The sequence below is a fragment of the Orycteropus afer genome, unplaced genomic scaffold, assembly GCF_000298275.1.
Source record: "Orycteropus afer afer isolate SDZICR_OR568_19922 unplaced genomic scaffold, OryAfe1.0 scaffold00684, whole genome shotgun sequence".
Taxonomy (NCBI): Eukaryota; Metazoa; Chordata; class Mammalia; order Tubulidentata; family Orycteropodidae; genus Orycteropus; species Orycteropus afer.
The window spans coordinates 95,354-106,509 of NW_006922271.1; the positions used below are offsets into that span (position 1 = coordinate 95,354).

General features: G+C 39.3%; 1 protein-coding gene and 2 non-coding genes across 3 annotated transcripts in view; 2 read left to right on the forward strand and 1 right to left on the reverse strand.

Annotated features, from left to right (window-relative positions):
* The window catches only part of LOC103210983, a 652,718-nt gene that overhangs the window by 13,758 nt on the left and 627,804 nt on the right, over positions 1 to 11,156 (forward strand). The gene's annotated exons all lie outside the window — the stretch shown is intronic.
* Positions 4,376 to 4,447, forward strand: TRNAH-GUG. The gene has a single exon. It is a non-coding gene; the product is annotated as a tRNA-His (tRNA).
* TRNAV-UAC lies at positions 7,736 to 7,807 on the reverse strand. Its single transcript has one exon. It is a non-coding gene; the product is annotated as a tRNA-Val (tRNA).

An 11,156-nucleotide genomic window follows, 5' to 3' on the forward strand; every position in this document is an offset into this window, starting at 1 on the left:
TGGTAAACTGTGGTCAATGACATGAGACAAAGTATATGTGTACTGCTGTATAGAAAGTGAATTTACTCTGTAAATCTTCACCCAAATCACAATTAAAAAAAAAAAAAATGTTAAAAAAAAAGAAAGCTACTTCCAGGTATGCTCATCAGGTAACCCCAAGTTGAAAATAATGAGTTTAGTGTCGTGTGATCAGACCATGAGTATTTATCAGTATGCAGTTGCAATTCCAGAAGACAGCGTGGCTTTGCTCCAAAAATTTAAGGCCCTTAATGTTGATTCTATTTGGAATAGAGTGTTCCAGGCAGAGAGAACAGAAAGATAAAAGTCTGATATAGTAGTATGCCTGGTATATTCATAGAACAGCAATGAAGCTAGTTTGGCATGTAGGTTTAGTGGCGTGAGAAAAGAGGAGAAAAATGGAAAGACTTAAGTGACCTAACAGGTGGCCGGGCCAGAGCATTGAGCAGTTGTTGACCATTTCAATGAGTTTTAGCTCTCACTGAGTGAACTGGGATGGTGCTGGAGGATTTTAAGCTGAAGAAAAGTAATCTGGCATATATTTTAGTAGGACCACTCTGATGAATACAGACCAAAGGTGGAAAAGTGTAAAAACAAGAAGACCTGTTAGAAAGACAGCGGCATCTTGGTCCAGCTGGTGGCAACAGAATTAAAGGGGTCAGATTCTAGACATATTCTGAAGATCAAGTTAATATTATATCTTCTTAGGCTGACAAGGAGACTAGTTAGAAAGACCAAGTAAAAGACAGTGGAGCCTTGGTCCAGCTGGTAGCAACAGAATTAAAGAGGTCAGATTCTAGATATATTTTGAAGATCAAGTTAATAGTATGTATTCTCGGGCTGAGTGCTATAAGGTTTGTAAGAAACTAAGGAATCAAGTATAACTTCAAGGTTTTGGCCAAAACAACTGGAGGGATGTCATGGCTTTTAACTGAAATAGGAAAGATTTTTTTTTAAATGCAATTTTGAGGAAAAGATCAAGAATTCAGTTTTAGACATATTGAATCTGAATGCCTATTAGACATCCAAGAGGAGATCAAGTGAGAAGTTGGATATCATCGTTAGGGTTTGAGGAAGAGGTCTGGACTGAGATCCAAAGTGTGAATGCAACCAGATGCAATCATCAAGGAAGTGAGAAAAGACCAAAGACTGGCCTTGAGGATTTGGGGAAGTAAGAATAAACCAGCAGATGAAATTGAGAAGCAGGGGCTAGTGAAATGGGAGAAAAAAAAAAAAAAAAATTCAGAGTGTGGTAAACTGGAATCCAAATGAAGAAATGTTTTCAGGAAGAGAAAGCAATCAGCTATGTCAAATGCTGCTGGGAGATCAAGTAAGATGAGGATTAACAATCAAGTACTAGTTATTGCAATCTCAAGACATGAGTTTTAAAGTTTAAATGGATTGTTGGAGAAAAAGTCAGGTTGGAAATTACATAAAACTGGTAAGATGAAAGAAATTAAATGAGTATGATGACATATGGAGGGAAAATACGTCTGTGAACTCAAGGACAGTACATATTATCAATAGCTGAAAGGGTAAGTGGAAGCAAAAAGAACATTTATTCCAAGAAAAGAAATAAAACATCTTTGAATGTTGATAGGAAAGATCCTATAAAGATAAAATTGTGGGGGTTTTTTGGAGTTTTTTTTTTTGTTTGTTTGTTTGCTTGTTTTAATATAGGAGGAAGAGGGAAGAACTGCTAGAACTATGTTCTCAATTAGGAGAGAGGATTTTTAACAGATTTCTCATGGAAAATTTAAGACAGTCACAAACAGAAAGTACATGGCGTTGGTAAATGTGGAGCTGGTAAAGGTCATATTGTGGCAACCTGACCCGTATGCTACTCAGAATAGCTATAGTGAGTGTGTCACAAAATTCTTAGAAAGGCCTTAACAAACCAAAAAAAAAAAAAAAAAAAGAAAAACATAACAAAACTCAAAATACTTATAAAAAAAAAAAAAAAAACACTTCAATTGAGTCAATTCCAACTCATAGTGACCCCCATTGGATTTCCAAGGCCATAAATCTTTATGGCAGTCGATTGCCTCATCTTCCTTCTGCTGAGTGGTTAGTGGGTTTGAACCACTGACCTTCTGGTTAGCAACCAAATGCCTTATACACTATGCCACCAGAACTTCTTTCAAAAATAAAAACTCTAACGAAAAAAAGCCATTTTCTAGTCCAATAACACACGAAGGATACAGAATTTGCTTTTCTCTCCCCTTACAGAAAAGCACTTAAAGATGAACCCAAATGCCAAAACATCCCAGCAGAAAGTGCTGAAAACTTCTGTTCAGGGCTGCTTTCTAAATGAGGTGAAGAGGAATCCCTGAGGGAAGCCAAGGCAAAAGAGAAGTTTGATTCAAAAAGACCTGAAACAGAAAGGTAGCCTGCATTCCCCAGTTTACAGGTAGCATTTCCTTTCCTTAAATTTGACTGAGCTCATGTCCTTGAGACCGAGAAAGTCCCCAGGTCTCTTCCCTGCTCAAAATATGAATGTTGAGAAGAGGGCAACTCTTCAGCAAACCTGCCAGTAATTAGGTGGTTTGCGTAATCTAAAGGAAAGGAGATAAAGAAAAATCTCAAGAAATTAAACACATCCTTTTGGCTCTGGTGAGCTTTATTGTGGGCAGCTGCCAGGGTAGTTTTGAATTCCTTTAATTCTCTATCAATCTTTCCCACTAAAGGCCCTAACCTGGACATCACCCTCCACATACAATAAACCCATACCTGCAGTGCCTAGCCAGAGAAACTGCTGTCCAGAGAAGTTGATTTCCTGCCCAGTCATTCATTCTGCAGCCAAATAGTATTTATAAACAACAACAAAAAAAAAAAATCAGTTGTCAAGAGTTCTGACTCATGTTGATCCCATGGAGAGTAAAACTGCTCCACGGGATTTTCTTGGGTGTAATATTTACACCACTGGGTAGATTCTAACTGCCAATCTGTAGGCTAGTAGTCAAGCATAAGCAGTTTATCCCACCTAGGGACTTGAACCAAACCAAACCAAACTCACTGTTGCGTCAGATACGACTCATAGCGACCCCTCCTTGGGTTTCCAAGGTGATATCACTACGGAAGTAGATTGCACGCTCTTTCCGAGGAGTGGCTAGTGGGTTTGAACGGTCAGCCTTCTGGTTAGCGGTCAAATGCCTTAGGCAGGGTCTACTAAATGTGAAGCCCTGGTGATAGGCTATTGAGCAAAACTGATACCTCATCTTGAAGCATACTAAGAGGTAGAAGGAAGGCCCTGACATTAATTAAATAAGCACAATAATTAATCCATCATAAAACAAACTCACTTTCATCGAGTAGATAGAGACGCTCTTTGGGTTTGCTAGGCGGTAAATTTCTAGGGAAATAGATTACCTACTCCTCCTTCACAGAGTGGCTGGTGAGTTTAAACCACCAACTTTCTGGTTAACAGTCAAACAACATAGGCACTATACCACCAGAGCTCCATTCCTTGTAATGGAAAGAAAAAAGGATCAAGAACAGAGAAAACACAGACGTTTTAATCTAGAATGGGAAGGAGGCTGTGTGGAGAAGTCAGAAAACATTTCCCTGATGAATTGAAGCTAAGGGCCAGAAGTGAAGCATGAATCAAATTTAACCAGATAAAGCGTGCACGTAGAAGAACCCTGACTAGAAGGCGTGTTTCCATAAAGGCAAGCAGGCGGTAGGGATGGAGGCGTCTCACACAGTTCTGGGGCCACAAAAGAAGCACATTCTCACATCTCCCTTCTGACAATTTAGGGAGGCAGAGAGGATGAAGTTTCAACGACATTAAACCCTCTCAAAACACCGAGCAATTTCTCAGAGCTTAAAGAGGGAGGGCTGATTCCTGAGCGCGCCTTGGCAGCTCCTCACAGATAAGTGAGTCAGCACCGAGCCGTAGACTTGAAGGGAACCAAAGATTCACTTCTGGCGCCTATTAAAATGCCACCTTCCACGCCAAGCATGGAGGTGCGGACCAGTTTGGCCTAAAATGGGGCCTCAAATCGAAGCAGTGCCCTCTCCATTCCGTTGCCAGAGATGTGAGGACCACACTTTATAAAAGTAGACAAGAGACATGCGCGCTTCGCGGGTGGCAGTGAGAGTTGTGGGTATGCAAGTGCTACAGCCCCTACAGGGTCCACTGGTCTCAGAAAATTCCATTTAAGTGAAACTTTATTTTTGTTCTCTTTGGTTTGTTTACCAGAGCTCCAGTTTTTAAAAGAAGATGAGGGACTAAACTGTAGGCAATCCAAAGATAACTAAGGGAGGAAGACAAAAGCATAGATCTTTGGACAACAAAATAGATGTGCCTGAGAAATAAGAAAAGAATAGCTCTACGTCTCGCAGTTTCGGGTAGCGTGCCGTGATCGTATAGTGGTTAGTACTCTGCGTTGTGGCCGCAGCAACCTCGGTTCGAATCCGAGTCACGGCAGTGTTTAGATTTCGCCCCTAACTCTTTCCTTTTGTTTTCAACCCGGTACACGGTGCTGTGAAGTCTTCGAAAAGCCCTTGCAAAACTGAATGACTTGTGTTTTAATCTGAACACAGAAAAGACAAGTATTAATCACTCGCCCCAGTCAGCCAGTGAATGTCTATGACCGGTTTTGTTGTTGTTGTTGTTGTTTTTAGTTGTGATTTGGGTGAAAGTTTACAGAGCAAATTCATTTTCCATACAGCAGTTCATACGCACTTTGTTTCTTCACATTGAGTGCAATTCCCCACAACATAACAGCTCTCTTCCCACTTCTTCCCTGTAGTTATCTCTCCCTGTGTCCTTCTTTCCTATACATTTCTGCCCCCTCCCCAGCTGTCTTCCTGTGCAAGCACTGCCCTTCTTTTCTCCCACTATTGATCACTCCACAGAGTGTATCTGCCTGATGTAAATGTTCACCTCATATGCCTGTCTATTGTTTGGCTAGAAGCCACTAGAGGAAGTTCAATTCCAGACCTGAAGGGTAACTAGGGGCCGTAGCTAGGAGTCTCCGGGATCTCACCAAGCTCTATTAGACCAGTAAACCTGGTCTTTTTTATGATTTTGAGTTTTGTTCCACATTGTTCTCCTACTCTATCCAGGATCACCTGCACTGATCCCTTTTCAAGTGGTTGACAGTGGTAGTTAGGCACCATCTAGTTCTTCTGGTTCTATGGGTTTTGTTGTTGTTGTTATTTTTGTTTTCTATTTCCTCTCTCCAATGCGCCTAAGGCACTTGACTGCTAACCAGAAGGCTGGTGGTTCAAACCCACCAGCCACTCCCCGGAAGGAAGATTGGGCAATCTACTTCCGTAGTGATTCCACCTTGGAAACCCAAGGAGGGTTCACTAGAAGTCGGGTCCAACGTGACGGCACATAACAACAACAAAGTTCTTTTGTTCTTCCAAGTGTTAAAATCTATTGAGATTTTTATTGAAATTTCAGTGTGTGTGTGTGTATGTTTAAAATTTTAGAGAGAATTTTTATTTTTATTTGATTGAACTTTTGTTTACATTAACAAAAAGCTCAATCAAAGTTCAATCAAATAATTGATTATTAATAGATCTCTGTATATAAATAATTTTTATATCTATCAATAATCATTTATCAGATTAATTATTAGGTATCATTTTTAGAATTTATCTACTATATGTTTGTGAATTAAAATTATGATAATTATCTAACAAATGTGCTAAATTCACCCATTAATTTTAAACACTTGTTGATTTTTCCAAAGCTTTGTCTGCAGATATCGTAACATCTGCTAATAATGATGCCTCAGCTCTTCCTTTTCAATTCTTATGTGTATTTTATAATATTAAATGATCCTAATAAACTCCCCACATGGAATAAATAATCATATTTTGATTTGCATAATTTTCTGTAAACTCACTGCCATCGAATCATTTCTGACTCATAGTGACACCCATTGGGTTTCTGAGGCTGTAAATCTTTACGGAAGTAAATTGCCTCATCTTCCTTCTGTGGAGCAGCTGGTGGGTTTGAACTGATGACTTTCCTGTTAGCAGTCAAGTGCCTTATCCACTATGCCACCAGAGTTCCTTTTTATAATTTTCTATAGGGCTTATTATTTCAACCCCAAAACCACCCACCAATTATTTAAATCTCCTCTCAAGGTTTTTAGCCAGTGCCAGGCTTCCCTCAGTTTCATCTCTTTGAAGAATTCTTCCCCAGACATATACAGACTCTTCCTATCTGGTCTAGTTTCCCTCTATGCTGCATATACATGGCATCCCTGTCATCCTGGAGTATCTCTCCACTTCTCTCCTATAATGCCTTTGCATCTCATAGTATCTGTACCTGTATCTGTATTTGTTAAGTTACTTTTTCATTTCAGTGGAGAATATCCTCCAATATATTCTGAGAAAGGGGTCATGGAAAGTAAATTTTATTAAACAATGTAAATTGAAAAATGTCTCTAATTTACTCTCATACTTCATGGATACTTGAATGGGGTATAGAATTCTAGGATGAGTTTCATCTTCCATCAGATTTGAAGCCATTGCTCTATTGTCTTCTAGCTTCTAGTGTTGATCCTGAGAAGTCAGTTATTCTGATTACTGATTCTTTTTATGATTTGCTTTTTCCTGTCTGAAATATGTCGTGCGCTTCTCAGTAGTGGGATATAGTATAATTTTACCCTTTTGCTGACTACTCAATGATTCTTGACTATCCAGAAATTAATTTTCTTTAGTGCTATGAAATATACCTGATTTTTTTTTAAGTTTATCTTCCTTTCATTTTTTTATATTCTTTACTTTTAGAAGTAATATTATTCAACTATTAAATATTGGCTTATTCTTAACATTGTTCTACTTATGTAGACTTTGTTCTATAAGTTGCTTCTCACTCTCTCTCTCTCTCTCTCTCTCTTTCTCTCTCTCTCTCTCTCTCTTTTTCTTCGTACCTTTCTTTAATATTTTCTTAAGATATATACTGATTTTGATTTTTGGAAGATTGGGCAACCTATTTCCATAGAGACACCACCTTGGAAACCCAAACAGGGGTCACTATGAGTCGAATTGACTCAACGGCCATGAGATTTTATAGTTAAGATTAGAAAGTTGATCAGAAGCTCTGACTTTTTGGAAGGAACTTGTCCATTGTGAGTGGATGTCGGGGGGGTGCGTGAAGAGACCTGGGAAGGCTCACTGTGTAAGATAAAGATTTTCTTAGATTTCTCTTGTTTTCAGTATGGAACCTCTGCATCAAATGTATCAGCTGCCTTTCAAGCCAAAGATCGCCTGTCTTCTTCAAGAGAACTCCCTGCCAGGAGCTAGGAGGGTTGACTTTCTGAGCAAGAGAATGTGAGTTCTCCAGAAATAATTTAAAAACTGCTCAAAAGGCTGGCCTCCATCCTTACACACCCATACCTTTCCTTGGTATTCCTCCTAATCTGAGGCCTAAGACTTCTGCTTTTGACCTAAATCAGATCCTCGCACCTTCCTTCCAGTTTTGCAATTTTGGATAAACCTACCTAGTGCATTTAGTATATGGAGACACTCAGGCCTTATTGAAACCTAGTCCTTCCTAGAAATACCAAGACTGTATTCTGTGACAAACACTGCAACCCTAGTGCTAAGCAGTATACAAAAGTGAATCTCCTAAAGAAAAGCTATGAAAATATCAGCATTTCTGTCTCTCCATTATCACTCTACAGTAAAAACCAAAAGAAATAAATCACAACAAAAACATATCCTCTTTCCTCCAAGTAGAAGAAAGGTCTCTTGGTTCCACTGGGGTTTGAACCCAGGATTTCTGCGTGTAAGGCAGATGTGCTAACCACTACACCATGGAACCTGATGATGAGAGAATAATTCATGTCTTCCACTACAAAAATCACTAAACACACACATTGGCAAATCTCTGGAATTATTTGATTCAAAAGCAGCCCTGGTGGTATGGTAGTCAAGCACTTACCTGCTAACCGAACTCCCCAGGCACTCCACAGGAGAAAGGTGTAGCAATCTGCTTCTGTAAAAATAACAGCTTTGGAAACCCTTTGGGACAGTTTTACTCTGTCCTATAGGGTCTCTTTGAGTTGAAATCAACTCGACAGCAACAGGTTTGATTTGTTTGATTCAAAGACAGATTTGCTTGAATACATACAGGGAATTCCAGTGCTAAATTAGTTAGCACATCTTGTACACAAACTTGAAATAGCCTCAAATAGAGTTATCTGTGAATACAAGGAGAACATTATTACAATGTCTAAAATCTCATTCTTGTTTTGTGCCTCTCAGAATATTTCTAGACTAATCTATATATATCACTCATTCAAAAAAAATTTTTTGGCACCTACTACATGCCAAGCACTTCACAAGGTGCTACAGCTAGAGTAGTCCAACAGTTAAACCCCTGCATGGATGGTCAGTCTACTTCTTACCAAATAACAGATGCTGAATCAATTTCTCCCCCCATCCCCACTTCCCAGTTCTCCTTTATGTGCACAGCATAGCTCTGACAAGTCTCCCTCAAATTTTGGGATGAATTCAACTATTTGGCCCTACTCTCTAGAGCCTTAGTGAAGAGTTGGGTCGTGGGGACGCTGCTTGCAGGCCACACAGTCCTAGTTGATCCTTTGTTTTGTCCAAAAGCAAAGGGCTTCTCCTGACAAACAAGTTATAACAGACTTAGAAACAGAAGAACTTGGGGTGGTTTTAACCCAAATCTATGGCAGGCTAGGACCTTGGTAGAAAAATTCAACCATGTACCATTAAACACTATGAGGACCCTCCCCTTTTCTTCATTTTCTCCCTCCCTCCCCACCCCCCATAGAGTACAATGCAGAGTTAAAGAAAATAGAAAAATAGTCAAATAATCCAGGTACCAAGCAGAAGTATTCGAATTGCTTGGAATTAAAACTGGACTTTTCCAATTCAATTGGATAATGGGCAACATTATACACTGGAAGTGAAACTCAAGCCCACAAATGAATCCACATACTGAACTCCAAGCCCAACGCCTTAACCAGCAAGTCATTCCAGTAGAAGTAAGTAATCTGTTCTCAGATCTTTTTCTTGAAAAAACCAAAATACTTGTTCATAGAATTGAGTGCTTGGGATTGCTTTTTGTAAACCCACAAAACATCAGCCCAGGCTTAAAAGAGCATTGTCAAGATAAGTAAAAAATGCTTGGAAGGTTAATTGATAGAAAATTCATAGAAATTAATTCAAACAATTATTTTCTGAATATATGTTTATGTGGCATGTTCTGGGTTAGGGAACAACTGGACTTTCCCTACCTTAAGGACATATATTCTAACAGGAAAAACAGGTAGTTCCATTAAATCCATAATTCCATGAAAGTGTGAGGAGGTTTAGATGAAGTAATTGCAGGATGCTACATGAGCACCCGCAGCTCCTGAGCTCCTTACTGCACCAACAGTCTGGGTAGGTTTGGGAACTAGAAGACACAGCTTCAACAGATTGTCATATGAGAAACCCTCCTCTGTTGCCCAGTCCACCCCACTAGGCCCACTAAACCCAAGGCAATTTTTTGCAAGTTTTTGTTCCTCATCAGAACTCACTGCCTTTGCCCTCTTCTTCAGAGGAGGCTCAACATCATACCAGATACAGCAAAAGTCTCCAGAGGCAAATTTGGATATCTCCAGTGGGGTTGTATGGAGCTAACACAAGTATTTTTTAACTAGCTTCACAATTAATCCAATTGCTATTGTCTGAAGGATACAAAGAGAGGAAGTATGAAATTGCCCCAGGCCACAGTGAGTTCAGGGAAAAGTCAAATAGGTGGATGCAAGGACTGAAGCTTTGACCTTGATAACCCTTTCCCTTCAAACAATCAAGTGGGACAGCTTGTTACAAACAGATTCCTGGTCCCCACTAGCAACAATTCTGACTCAATAGGCCTGAACCTGGACCTAGGAATTGCAACTTTCCTGAGTTCACTCACCTGACTGTGATGACCACCTTGCTGAGAGAGTGTAATAATCACCTTGCAGGAGAAAGGACCCTCTGCCAGGTTTCTGGAGCCAAGCATTCTTAGAATATTCCATTGTAAAGGTCTTCAGTGTCAAATGAACATTAGCATCCACAAGTGAGCTTTTTCAATACATCTACCTTGTTGGATATATGTCCCAAATGTGAAAAGAATATCTATATCCATACATTCATTTCTCTTTTTCAACAGAGAAGGACATTCTTGACCTAGCAGCAGGCAAAATGATCCTTTTAACCTAACTTTAGAAGAAAAAAAACATAAATTTGATTACCATTTGATGTTAATTTCCTGGTTGACAAAGTCAGTGAAAGGATAACGGAGTGGTAGACAATATTACAAGGACTAAGAGTCACAATAAACTAATATCTAGAACATACAATACACACACGTGCATCAAAACAAAAACTATGTCAACCTCAATAAAAACATGGGCAAATGGCAGGAAAAGTCTTGTACATAAGATGCAATTCAAACATCTAGCAAGCGTATGAACCAAACTAAACTCACTGCTGTGGAGTCAATTGGAGTCACAGCGACCCATCCTTGGGTTTCCGAGGCAGTATCTCTACGAAAGTAGATTGCTCCATCGGTCTTTTGAGGAGTGGCTGGTGGATTTGAACTGCCACCCTTCTGGTTAGCAGTCAAATGCCTTAGGCACTATGCCACCAAACCTCCCAGCATATGAACAGATAGTCAAAATCTTTAGAAAACATATAAGTTCAAGATAAAAATGAGATTTATCACTCCACACATATTAGATTACAAAGTAGAAAACTGGAGGATGTAAAGGATTGACAGTGATAAAAGAAAAATCTGTGCTGATAGGTATGTAGACCGGAGAATAAATTCAGATTAATCAGCCATTGTGCATATATATATATATCACAGATATCCTCACATAGGTACATAGGGAAGCATGAAGGAGGAAATAGTGCTATTTGGAGTGTGGGACAGTGGAAGCAACATTTGGATCCATCACTGGGACAGAAGATAGGAAAGACATGGTGAATACCAACCATGGGGTTTCATACAACAGTTAAAAGCAATGAGTTAGCTGTGCGCAGGTCAACTTCAATGGATCTGAAAGTCATAATGCTTAATAAAAGATTTAAGAATATATAATGTACCATTTATGGAAATGTAAAATGTACATGCATGAAACAAAAATGTCAATTTTGCATATATATAT